This window comes from Mauremys mutica, chromosome 18 (genome assembly GCF_020497125.1).
Source record: "Mauremys mutica isolate MM-2020 ecotype Southern chromosome 18, ASM2049712v1, whole genome shotgun sequence".
NCBI classification, from domain to species: domain Eukaryota; kingdom Metazoa; phylum Chordata; order Testudines; family Geoemydidae; genus Mauremys; species Mauremys mutica.
Genome location: NC_059089.1, coordinates 17,413,386 through 17,425,560, shown reverse-complemented (window position 1 = coordinate 17,425,560; position 12,175 = coordinate 17,413,386). Strand labels below are relative to the sequence as shown.

At 48.8% G+C, this 12,175-nt stretch overlaps 1 long non-coding RNA gene across 1 annotated transcript in view; it reads right to left on the bottom strand.

Moving 5' to 3' along the window:
• Positions 1-7,081: 7,081 nt before the first annotated feature.
• The window catches only part of LOC123352393, a 128,363-nt gene continuing 123,269 nt past the window's right edge, over positions 7,082-12,175 (bottom strand). Inside the window, exon 5 of the long non-coding RNA XR_006574158.1 lies at positions 7,082-7,223. This is a non-coding gene — a long non-coding RNA (uncharacterized LOC123352393). The remainder of the gene's footprint in view (positions 7,224-12,175) is intronic.

Sequence of the window (12,175 nt, the reverse complement as noted above, 5' to 3'; positions counted from 1 at the left end):
AAACCATTCTGACCACGATTATTTATGTGCTTGAGTGAACTGACAGGGAGAGAACAAAATGGTGGAGGAGGCTGAAGAGAGAGGCTGAAGAAAGGAGGATGACGGGCCCAGCCTCGGTTTGGATAGAAGAGCAGGACATACCTGGTGACCCCAGATACCCAGGCCAAGCACATTTCCACAGGCAGCCGATAAACAGTACTTGTCGTGTGTGTCTGAACACACCTGGTATACCTTGTGCTTCCATGGACAGCAAGGAGAGCTGTGTGTCTGCGGCAGGAAAACCAGCTCAGTCTGTCGGCAGTAAGGAACCTAAGACGAAGGGCACAATAGCCAGCAACAGAAATGGCAGGCCCCAGCTCCACGCTTTTCCTCGTTATTGGACGAAAGAGGAACCCATCTGCTTTGAAAATGGAAGCATCCTATATGGCCAGGCTCTAGCTTGACAAAAGAACAACCAACAGAGCAGTAAAGCCTTAAATTGGGATTTTCAAAATAACCTAAGGGAAGTAGGCACCCAAATCCCACTAAAAACACAATGGGAATTTGGTACCTAATTCCCTTAGGCCCCTTTGAAAACCCCAGCTTTAAAAGAGCCAGAGTGACATCCTGGCCTTGTTGAAGTCAGTGGGATTTTTACTATTGAGATCAGCGGATTTCACCACAAGGCAGATATTTCCTTTCTTGCCTAGTGTCATGCTATACCAAGCCTGGTGCTGGTGCCTCTCCATGCATCGCCTGAGCACTGCTAAACCAATTCCTCATGCCCAGATCTGGGCTGGAACAGTTTTAGGTGCCTTTTAAGAGTTGTGGCTTGAAATTAGAGGCTGGGTTAATCTGACCCTGTTGCACATTTCACATCTGCAGCAGGAAGAGCCTTCAAGAAACGCGGCCACATTATTTGTGGATTTTTTTTTTATAGCAGACATCTGCAGCAGAGGAGAAGGATGGAGGAGGAAGAATCAAAAGGAACAAGAAATTCCACCAACTCAACATTCTCCCCCCCCACCCCACCCCAGTCCCAACTTGTTCCAAGTTCAGATCTTAAACTACCGCAGGGGGAGAGAGGTCTGAAGGCGCAACAGAAAGAACACAACGCTCTGCTCAATAAAAGTCTCTCTCCCCGCCCCATCATAGGGCTGCTCTGTGCACAGAGACCCTGGATTTTAAACTGGTGCAAAAGCACAGGCTTTAAAGCAGCCTTCTGTCAATTTTTATTCAGTCTGTTAGGGACAAGTTGACATCTGAAACAAGCCATTCAAACTGAAATACAAGTGTCTACACAGGGATTTGCACCAGTTTCGCTAAACCAATTTAAATCGGTACAAGTTTGTGTAGAGAAGGCCTCCTCCTTTTTCTCTCTCTCTGCTGCTTGCTCTAACTTTCTCTCCTCTTACTTCCTTTTATTTTCCACATCCTTTTCTGTTCCTTGTTCCATCTCTCTCTCTCTCTCTCTCTGCTCCATTCTGCCTTTCCACTTCTGAACGCACTCTCCAACCCCCCTCTGTTTGTCTCCCTGCTCTCTCTCTCTCCTTGACACAAATGCACACATGAACTAGGGGCCTTGGATAGGTCTTGGATGCCAACCCACTGACTGCAGAAAAGCATCTGTTCTACAGAGACAGCCCCAGCCAGGACTGCAACGTTCACTATGGAAAAGGGCTGGAGGAAGAATTAGAAGCAGAGAAGGTTCCACTTGCAGAGCAGACGCAGCTGCTGGTCTTGGGGGCGGGGGAGAGGGAAACATCCACAAGAGGGATGAGGGGAGCAAAGAGAATGAAAATGGAAGAGGAAACGAGGGGAAGAAAAGAAGGGATCAGATAAAGCCCCATGTGTCTGTAAAGGAACTTCCAGGGACCTAAATTCAAGTAAATGCGATTACAGGGGATGGAGGTGGGGATTCCTAGCATAACACACACCTAGAATCAATGGGCTTTGCTCCAGTGCAGGGGTCCACCATGCAGAGCTCATTGCAGGACCGGGGCCTATGCTTGTCAGGCACTGTAAATGTATCCAGGACACTGCAGGTGCTCTTCCGCTCGCAGGATCTGGGCCCCTGGATTGTGAAGCCCCACCTTCACCAAAAGCCCCATGTACGAGCACTACCCTGTCCAGACTGGTGAGACCCAGCAAGATTTTCAAAGAAGGGATGGTCCAGGGCCTCAAGTAATGTGGATTCATTTCCCACTTCTGCGCTTCCCATGTGACCTTTGGTGAGTCACTCAGGGCCAGATTATACAAGGTTTTTAAGGGCACCTCAAGATGCAGATTGGTGCTTTTTAAACATCGCACTAGGCGCCGATCTGCATCTTTGGTCACCTAAAGACCTTTAATCACTCAATTTCTCGTCTCTAAAATGGGGATAAACACCACTTCATTTCTCCCATGCTTTGTCTGGCCCATTTAAATTTTCAACTCTCTGGAGCCAGGTCTGCCCCTTACCATGTGTACGGCAACTAGCATAATGGGGCCTTGATCCGGCCTACTGTAAATCTCAACTACAGCAGCATGGCAAAAGGTGCTCATGGTTTGCATGTTGTGGGTCACTGATGTATAAGCACTCAGGGTGGAAGTCTCCACTGAAAGAGTTGAAAATGCCTTGCAGTAATCACCCAGTGTCTCCTTATGGGCACTGAGTAGGTTAAGCCCCTCTGTCTAGGCTGCACAAAGTAAGGGTAGGTGTGTAGGTTCACCTGTCCAGGCCAGGTCATCAGACGGGAACCTTGGTCTAAGGGTTTCACAGGTGGAAGTGCAGGGTCTGTGGCAGAACAAGGGGCCCAGGGTTGGCTGAAGCGGTAGAGCTGAGAGTTTTGTGTGAGCGTCCTAGAGAAAGACCCCAAGCAGCTACTTTTGGGGGGCAGGAGGCCTGAGGTTTCTGCAAGAGGGAGTTGCCTGTGGGCAGGTTGTTACCACCTACGTACCAGGGCATGGGACTTGTGCACATCTTGTAAACAAACAGATGTCAGGCCTTTTTGGTGCGTACCTGACTCCACCCCACCCAGATCTGCTCCAGACAGGAAACTGACCCATGAAGCCCCAACTCCTGTTACCGCTCAGCAAAAGGGCATATGAGGGCTTGGCCTCCCAAGATATCCAGGGCTTCCTGCTTTTGGCCAGACCAGGAATATAAGGAAAACGACCTGCCGCACATGGTATTTTGGGGCTTCCAGCCAGGAGCAGGAACTGGAGAGGAGAACAAAACAACATTGGGAAGTGGGGGTGGGTAGTTATCTGAAATGTTGCATGAGATTCGGGTCCGGCTTTCCGGTTCAGGGTCACTGGCCATCAACTACGCACCAAGGAACGGGCGGACTCAGGGACGCGCTCCCTGATAACTCTTTGGTTTTAATACTCAGCTAATCTGTTCGCAGCACTGAATCACTGCAGCCCCCAGTATCCTGCAATATTCTCAAATCTGTAGCTGCAGCCTTTTAGCTCCCTGGCAGCACTGACTGCAGTGGCTCGGACAAAGACTTGGAAGCTGCCAGGCTCTGAACCTGCTGTGCTTGTAAATGATGTGACTCCAGAAGGAAATGCTGTGCAAATACAAACCCGTATTTAAAGGAACCAGCTTCTGAGGGGCTTATGGGCCCCCCGAGAGCCTCTGAGTGCACCTGCTTGAGCTCACATTTGCATGCACAATGCAGGTGAGTGCTCACTTCCACGCCTGAGATCAGGGGCCCTGCACCTGAAAATAACACTGGTACACTTCCAGGTGTTCTCTGAAAACATGAGGCCCAGCCCAGCCCTGCAGGAAGTGGGCATAACTCCAGCCCTCCAACCAAACGTTCACAATTTGACTCCAAGGGTGGCAAAGCTTTTGGGCTGTGCTTGTTGTGAAGACCCCAGTATTTCCTGGAGTCTAATCAACATCAGATTCCAGACAGGAGCTTGCTGCTCCCACTCAGTCACAGCTGCTCTCTGACTTGGGCGGGGAAGGGGGACGCTAATGGACTCCAGCCAACTTTGTTCAGGAAGGATCAGTATTAAAGCACTGGACTGGGATTCAGGAGACCTAAGTTCCAATCCTGGATCGCCACAGGTTTCCTGGGTAACCTTGAGCAAATCACTTAGGGAAGGTCTACACTGGGAACTTACATCAGCATAGCGCTGTCTGTGAAAAATCCACACCCTCAAGAGACGTAGCTATACCGACCTAACCCCCAGTGTAGACAGAGCGAGAATTCTTCCTTTGGCCTCTGGGGGAGGTGGATTAGCTACGCTGACAGAGAGCCCCTAGATAATGTCTATGCTGAAGCACTCCAGCTGTACTGTTTCAAGTGTAGACAAACTCCTCTCTCTGTGCACCTCAGTTCTCTCCCTGAAACACGGGGATTCTAATACTAACTTTCTCTCACCTTTTATCTGTCTTATCTACTCAGATTGTCAGCTCTTTGGAGCAGGGACATGTACAGCTCCCCGCACAATGAGCCCCCTATGTGCTATTGTAATACCAGTAAGTAACAACATAAGCTCAGGCAGCAGCTGACGATAGAAACATGCCGAATCATCATTTTCTACCAGCACATCTATATTTTCTTCAACAGCTGCGTGTCAGCTCCCCACCAAAACATCCCAGAACGGTCCGTCACTGCAGCCCATCTGGGATGGCGTTGCAGAAAGGAAGGCACATGATTCGCCGAATGGCTGCTTCCCACTTGAACGTGTACAAGAGTAAAAGAAAGCCCTCCACAAACACAGCTGTTTAACCCCATAAAGCCTTTCCCTGAGGGCCCCCCCGGCAGCGCCCCTTCCCCTCGGCGTTGGCGATCTATATTTACTCTAACAGTGGAAAGCAGCTGCCAGGGGGCTGGAGTTGAGATGTTTCGAGCCAGGTCAGCTTAATCTGCCCATGCTCCCACCTCAGTTTCCAGGTCTCCTTCTCTCCTGCCGTTGCAAGAGGACAGATCCTTTCCTTGATTTAAGAATCAATGTATTTGTAAACATTAAACCCAGGATTTACTCCAGGTGAGAATTCAGTCCGGGCCTGCAGAATAGCTGAGCACATCTTGGAAGAGACAGAAAGAGTCTGGAATATCAATGACAGCTAGCTTCAGATTTCCTTTACAGGACGGGGCCGGGCAGGGCAGTCAGCAAATGATCAAAGAATGGGGGAAAGGGAAGTGGCACGAAAGCCCATAAGTCCTTCAGCCGTCACACAGCTCAGAGAAGTTCTGTAATTCGGAGGGAAGCCTCTAAATAACAAAGCATCTGTTCTTATAGATGCCTAGGGTCAGAAAGGACCACTGTGACCATCTGGTCATAACCCCGGTCACAAAACTTCCCTGAAACAATCTCTTCACATTCAAAGCAGCACTCAGAATTGTAGGTGCTTTGGGGCAGGGGCGGTCTGACAGCATACGACTGTAAAAGTACCTAGCCCCATGGGCCCCAAATCTGCTTGTGCTACAATGATGATGTGGATGAGGAGAGAGAAAGCTCTTAGAAGCTGCCAGCCAATAAATCAGTGAAATACCCTGCATGGGCCTTCCCCCCCGCCCCCCAAGGATCGGGAAACACCACTAAATGCCACGAGTGCTTTTAAAGCAAGACCAAGAACTAGCTTCTCTTTTTACAGGCACAATTTGCATCCGCAAAATAAATTGTAGGTGCAAGCCTGGATACTTCCTCCTCCTGATTTGCACTCACAACGGGGCAGTCAGTGGCACAGGGCTTGGAGATGCAGCTGCCATTCCATTGCGGGTGCAAAAAAAATGAAGGTGCAACATTTGCAGTTTGAACCCATACAAGGGAGCCCCATCCTGAAAACGTTCCCTTAAACAGCACCACGATTCGGCAGTAAACAGTTATTGCCTTCCCCAGCACAGCTGGGAAGTCACTTGCCCAAGGGCTCAGTGAGTCAGGACATGACCGCACAAGTCCTGATTGCCAGCCCCACGTTCTGATCGCAAAACCATGCATCCCGTCTCCATTAACTCCAGTACTAGTCAAATGAAGCAATACGCTGGCCTACGATTAGAAAGCAGATGATGCAATAGCTTAGAGCACCAGTACTTCCCCTTTCAGAATGGCTCTCTCTCTCTCTGCCCCGGCTCCTGTCCATACACTCCTTCCCAAGCCTGGAAACAGGCAATGCCGGTAGGGCAGAGTTGCTGATAAAGGCCAAATTCATCCCTGGCATAACATCATTGAGGATCTTAAATCTGCTCGCTTCAGTGGCGTTACACCAGGGGTGAATTTGGCTCATAATATGCAAAAGAAAACTTCCCACGTCGATGTATACCTGAGCACTCAGAAGCGAAGAACCATTTCTCCCTGTGACTGAATCCATTTGGCAGTTGATGCAAAAGGGATTTATATGAATGTGGATGTTTTCAGATTTTAGCACAAGGTCCCTGGTCCCACTGATCACAAGGCCATTCCTTATTGTTAATGAGAAAATATTACCAATACCTTTCAGTTCTTGTTTCCTTTACTCTTTGGGGTGTGGGAGTGATGTGGTGAAGGGAATCTTACACATTGAGAACATATGATGAAGGGGATACGATAACAATCCGTACCCGATGGAGAGGTGAAAAAAAGAACAGATTAAAAAGTAAGGAATTATGGAAGTACCGTGAAACTATGAAACTAAAATTAGTTAGACTTTAAAAATGAAAGACAGATTTTTGGTTAAGTCTCTGAACTGGGGGATACAGGAGACTTATGTTCAATTCCTAGCTCTTCTGCAGGATTCCTGTGTGAGCTGGGGCAAGCCACATGGGCACCAGATTTTCAGAGGAGTTCAGCTACCACTCAGGTGCCTGAGTAAGGCCCAGATTAGCAGGTGGGGGTTCTCCACTCCTGTGAAATGGGCGCAATAATGCTTCCTTCTGCTACTTAAATTGTAAGTTCTTCAGGGGAGGGACCATGTCTTACTTGTACATTGTCCCAAGCTCTGGTAGGGGTCTCTATGTGCTGCTATAGTACAAATAAATAGTAAAGGGGGGGGGAACTATAAGAGGATCAGTTACACAACTGAATACATTTACCATGGGAAACACCACTGGAGTGGTTCAGGAAAACACATGATGTTCAAGAACCGGGCAATGGGCTCTGTTGTCAATTATTTTTATTCCCTACGTTAATTTTTCAGAAGTGTCCATTCCTGGTTCGGTGGCAGGTTGCTACATCATGCGATGCCATCTCTGAAATCTCTTTCCTTGTTCCCTTCTTGTCTAAGCTTCTACAGCAACCTGAAGATCATAGCAATGGGCTGGGCCATGCTGCAAGGAGGAAAGAATCAGTGTGAGAGAATAGAGACCAATGGATAACAACTGATACAGCAAAACCCACTGCTGATGAAAATGGAAAGACAAACCACCGGGAGAGCCCCTGTAGGCCCAAGTGGCCATGTTTCCCTCAAGACGGATGGTCAACGCCTTCCATGGTGAGGTCTTCACCTGACAGTGGATTCAGTGAGGTTATAACAAAAGAGACACACATACTGCAGGAAGAATGGTGCAGGAGTCAGGGCAGTGGGCTGGGACTTGGGTGACCTAGGTTTGATTCCCTGATCCACCATAGGCTTCTGGTGAGACCTTGGGCAAATCACTTCATCTCTGTGCCTCAATAAGATAGTACGGCTAGTATGCCCCTTTTACACATGGAGATACCACCACCCTAGCTGACAAGGATGAGGATTAAAAGATGGTGACTCTCTAGGATGCTCCGGTAATGAGGGCAGTTACAGACTTTGGATACAATTCTTCCCAAACTTTCACCCCAAGTTTTGGCAAAAGAACCTCTGTGACAGAAACTGAGATGAGGAAGGTGATATCTCTGCATACGGGCAGATCGGGAGGGCAACCCCTAAAATTAAGGACATATTCCAAAATCCTCCAAGCTGTTATGATTCCCCAGAGCTTTACAGCAGCAGAAACAATTAATCAGTGAATCCCATGTGAAGGAGTGGTGGCTAGAATTGGGACTTCTCCCATGTTGTCCTTTGCCTTGAATGAGTAGGGGATGCTGTGGTAAGGAAGACCTTAATACGAGGAGGGAAGGGGAACTGGGATTACCAGTGTTTAATGGAACCAGTAATCAATAAGATGCCACCCCCTCCTCTGTATTGAGCATCTGAGCTTTGAAAGGGCAGCAGTTGCATGGGAAAAAGGGGATTCCCAACAACAAGGGAGACTGATCTGAGTGGGAGATAGGTGCTGAGTGGTGAAGACAAGGTCCTGACTAGCTGAGCTGGGAGTTAATAAATGCACACGTTCCAAAAGTTGATAGTGGGCAGGAGACTGCATGCAAAGGGAGCTCCATGGACACCAGAAGTGCCTTGACACTATGAGGTTTCAACGAGCAAAGAGTTCCTAAAGCAAGTAAGAACTGCTATGAAGAAGGCTCATGGAGGACCCCAGGGAATCTACTGCGGACAAATTCGGTGCTCCTGTTTATTAATGGAGATAACGGTGGCTAGGTACGCACAAAGTGCAAGCTGTACACTGTTCTGGAGGAGAAGCTGGAGATGATTTGAGCAGCTGCTGAAGTCCCACAGAAACACAGGAAATCAAACCATCTAGAGAACAACTGGAAGAGAAGAGGCAGGTTGAAACCCCAGGCAAGAGAAAGTGGGAACTGCAGAAAGTCTCTGAGGAATGTGACTTAGAGGCAGAGTAGACGCCTCAGGAAAAGCAGGACAGAGAGTTGTCAGTGACCATAAGTGAGAGGTGGAGAGTGGGTAGCACAACGCACAGTCTAAACCCAGAGAAGAGCGACCATGGAGCCAGTGCGACAGAGGAGGGACCAAAACAGAAAGGCACTCTTGACTCCATGCCCGAATGATCGGGAATCATAACAGAATTCTCAAAAAGCGATGAGAAAAAGCCACTACTGACTCTGGGAGAAAGGAAAGAGATGGCATTGCACAATGTAGCAACCTGCCACCAGACCAGGCATGGACACTGCTGATAAATTAACTTAGGGAACAAAGCCCCCAAACAGCGTGTAGCCCTGTCCGGGGTAGATCTCCCCCACCTCTGCAAGGAGAGAGTCTCCTCGGGTATCTGTCACTTTGGCAAGAGTGGTCTATCTTATCATGCCAGTGAAGTCTCATTGGATTGTCTGGTGCTATTTAAACTTGATTCTTGCATAGGGATTTTGAGAGTGAGGAGTGCAGCCAGTCATCAGAGGGCGAGCTCTGAAAGGGAACCAGCAGGAGGAGAGGAGAGATGAGTGATCCTGGTTATGGATTCCAGGGTCAGGAGCAAGATAGCAGTGACCCAGGTAAAGAAAACAGGATGCTCTGCTGCACCCTTGGAATTAGAACAAAGAGGACAAGGAGGAGTGCTGGCTACCATACCATGTAAAACTCTGGGGAATTCCCATTGGTTGTAACCCCCATGGGAGCAAACACCACCCAAGAAGGAGATTCTCTGTAATCAAGACTGGTCTTGGGGACCTGGGAAAGGAACAAGAACCTGCCAGGGCTCAACCGGGAGGTAGGGAAGGGAAGACCTAATCTTGGCCAATCTTTCCCATCTCTCATTTTTACGATCCGGTTACCTGGATGACTTTCAAACAGCATGGCCTTCTGGGAATCAGGAGGACCATGCAGTTTCCTGCCATTCAGGACAGAACACAGCTGGCAAGCCAACGCCCAGCCCTGGAACATCAGCTTGAGCCACCAGAGCCTCTACAACAAAAGAGAAAGAAGGGAAATGCAATAGGGATCTCAACTCCGGGCCAGGAAGGTCCCCCCAGCTGAGCGCAGATCCCATTCCCTCCCCTCGATCCAGCCACACACAGGGTCCACAGGGAAGAATATGATCTGCACTCCAAGAGAGAGAGAGAGAGAGAGCAGGAGTCTGGCTACAGCCCTAAGGGCTGTCACAACGGATAAAACCTCAGCCAGGCTTCACAGTGTGAGCTCCCGCACACTAATGCACAGCGGAGCTAAAAATACTGACGTGTGGAAAAGGAGAGGCTGCTGTCGCTGTGTTCTCAGCAATTGCAGGCTTCAGCTTCCCAGCGAGGCTTGATAGTCCAGATGTGTGGCTGCAGTGGGGCTACGAGCGTCTGGTGCACAAGGCCAAGACGTGTGAAGGGGGTCTCCCAAGAACACCCGCAGCAAGGATGGTTCTGCTGCTCAGGGACACATCTCATGGAAGGGGCAGGGGCAGTTTTACGCTGATCTGAAATAAAATATCTGGGCCAAATGTTTCCCCTACATCAGGGGTTCTCAAACTGGGGGTTGTGACCCCTCAGGGGGCTACGAGGTTATTACATGGGGGGGTCCCACAAGCTGTCAGCCTCCACCCCAAACCCCTCTCTGCCTCCAGCATTTATAATAGTGTTAAATGTAAGGAAGTTTTTTTAATTTATAACAGGGGGTCGCTTGCTGTGTGAAGGGGGTCACCAATACAAACGTTTGAGAACCACTGCCCTACATGCATAGTGGGAGGGAAGAGCAGAGACTGACCTGAGACAGGGAAGGAAAGGATGAAGAAAATAGATGGGGAGGGGGAGAGAGTGCGCTCTGCATTTCTGGTTTGGTCTGAGGCAGAGTGATTAGGACAGGGAAATTAATTCTTCACCTAGTATTGGCTTAAGTGGCTTCCCTTCTACGGTGGTTTGAGAGAGGATTCCTTCAGCTAGCTTCTTTAGTCTAAGGTGGAAAGAGATGGCAAAATAAGAGGAAAATTGGGGGGCGGGAGGGAGTGGAGGAGAGAGAGAGAGAGAGAGAGAGAGAGTCGACATTTACGACCTGATTCTGATTTAAAAGTGGTGTAAATTGGGAGTAACCCCACTGCAATCAATGGAATTACATGGGTATAAATGACATCAGAATCAGGCCAATATTTTCCTGGAATTTTACTTGATAAAGAAAAACCTGAGAGAGAGATTAACACTCCTCAGTGTCATATTTAAGGCCCTGATTCAAGAATGCACTTAAGTATGGGCTTAAATTCAAGCATATACTTAATTTCCATTGACTTCCATGGGACTTCAGCATATGCTAAGTCCTGGTTATCCAAAGCTCATTGTCCTTGCAGCATCCCTAGCAGTAGAGGAGAGACAGGGCCCAGAGGCACCATGTGCCAATAGTGGAGAATCACAGAGGGTCCCTTTCTTCTAATAAAGTTCCTCCTTCAGAGTTAGAACAAGGTAAACAGTATTATCCTGAAAGCTACATTCTCCCTCTACTGCACTGCAGAACTATGGACTAAAACCTTTCCCAGCTGCCTCCTACATGGCTTCCTGCCACAGCTGTGAACAACTACCCATATTCTCATGGGCTGTAATTAATATAACAAGGATTCTTAACTGAAGCTGCTGGACAGATAGACCAACTGTGTGGGTCTCTAAGACTATGTCTACATTGCGATTAAAAACCCATGGCTAGCCCGTATCAGCTGACCTGGGCTTGCGGGGTTCGGGCTCTGGGACCGTTTAATTACGGTGTAGACGTTCGGGATCCGGCTGGAGCCTGGGCTCTAGGACCCTGTGAAGGGTTCCAGAGCTTGAGCAAGAACGTCTACACTGCAGTTAAACAGACTCCCCTTAGTCGGAGCCCCAGGAGCCTGAGGCAGCTGGCACAGGACAGCCAGGGTGTCTAATTGCAGTGTAGACATGTCCTCAGGCTCTCTAGCCCTCAGATTAACATAGACAGTAGGCAGCACAGGGGCTTCCCTAAATCCTGGCCTGAACTCTGCAGTCATGGACTGAACTAGTCAAGTACACTCTATGCAGTTCCCACTTGTACTAGCCTCGGATCCAGCCTATCCCTAATACAATCTCCCGGCTAGCTACAAAAATTGGGTTATTTTTAAAAAAAATAATTACATGGGTTAAAATTCCAAGGAAAAAGGCTCCTAAACTCAAGTTTTGTAAACTAAAAAATCAGTTTGGGAGGCCAGGAGAGCCTCCCCAGCCCCCTGGGTTGCCCGTCTCTGGTTCAGAATGTCACACCAGTCGAGTGGGATGAGTGGGCAGAGAGCAGATGCAAAGGTACAAAACAAAAGAAATTCGTCCCACAGCTTCCCAATGTATTACATGGCCGCAGTGCTGGAGGGACGTATTCCACAGCTACCAGCGATGACTGCATATGTGATATAAGCATATTACTTCCCCCGTCATACTACAAGCCACGTCCTTCCCTCAGACAGACAACTGCAACCCTGTTTACTTCAGCAGGATTTCATGGGTGCAACCGAGAGTACCATCAGGGCCA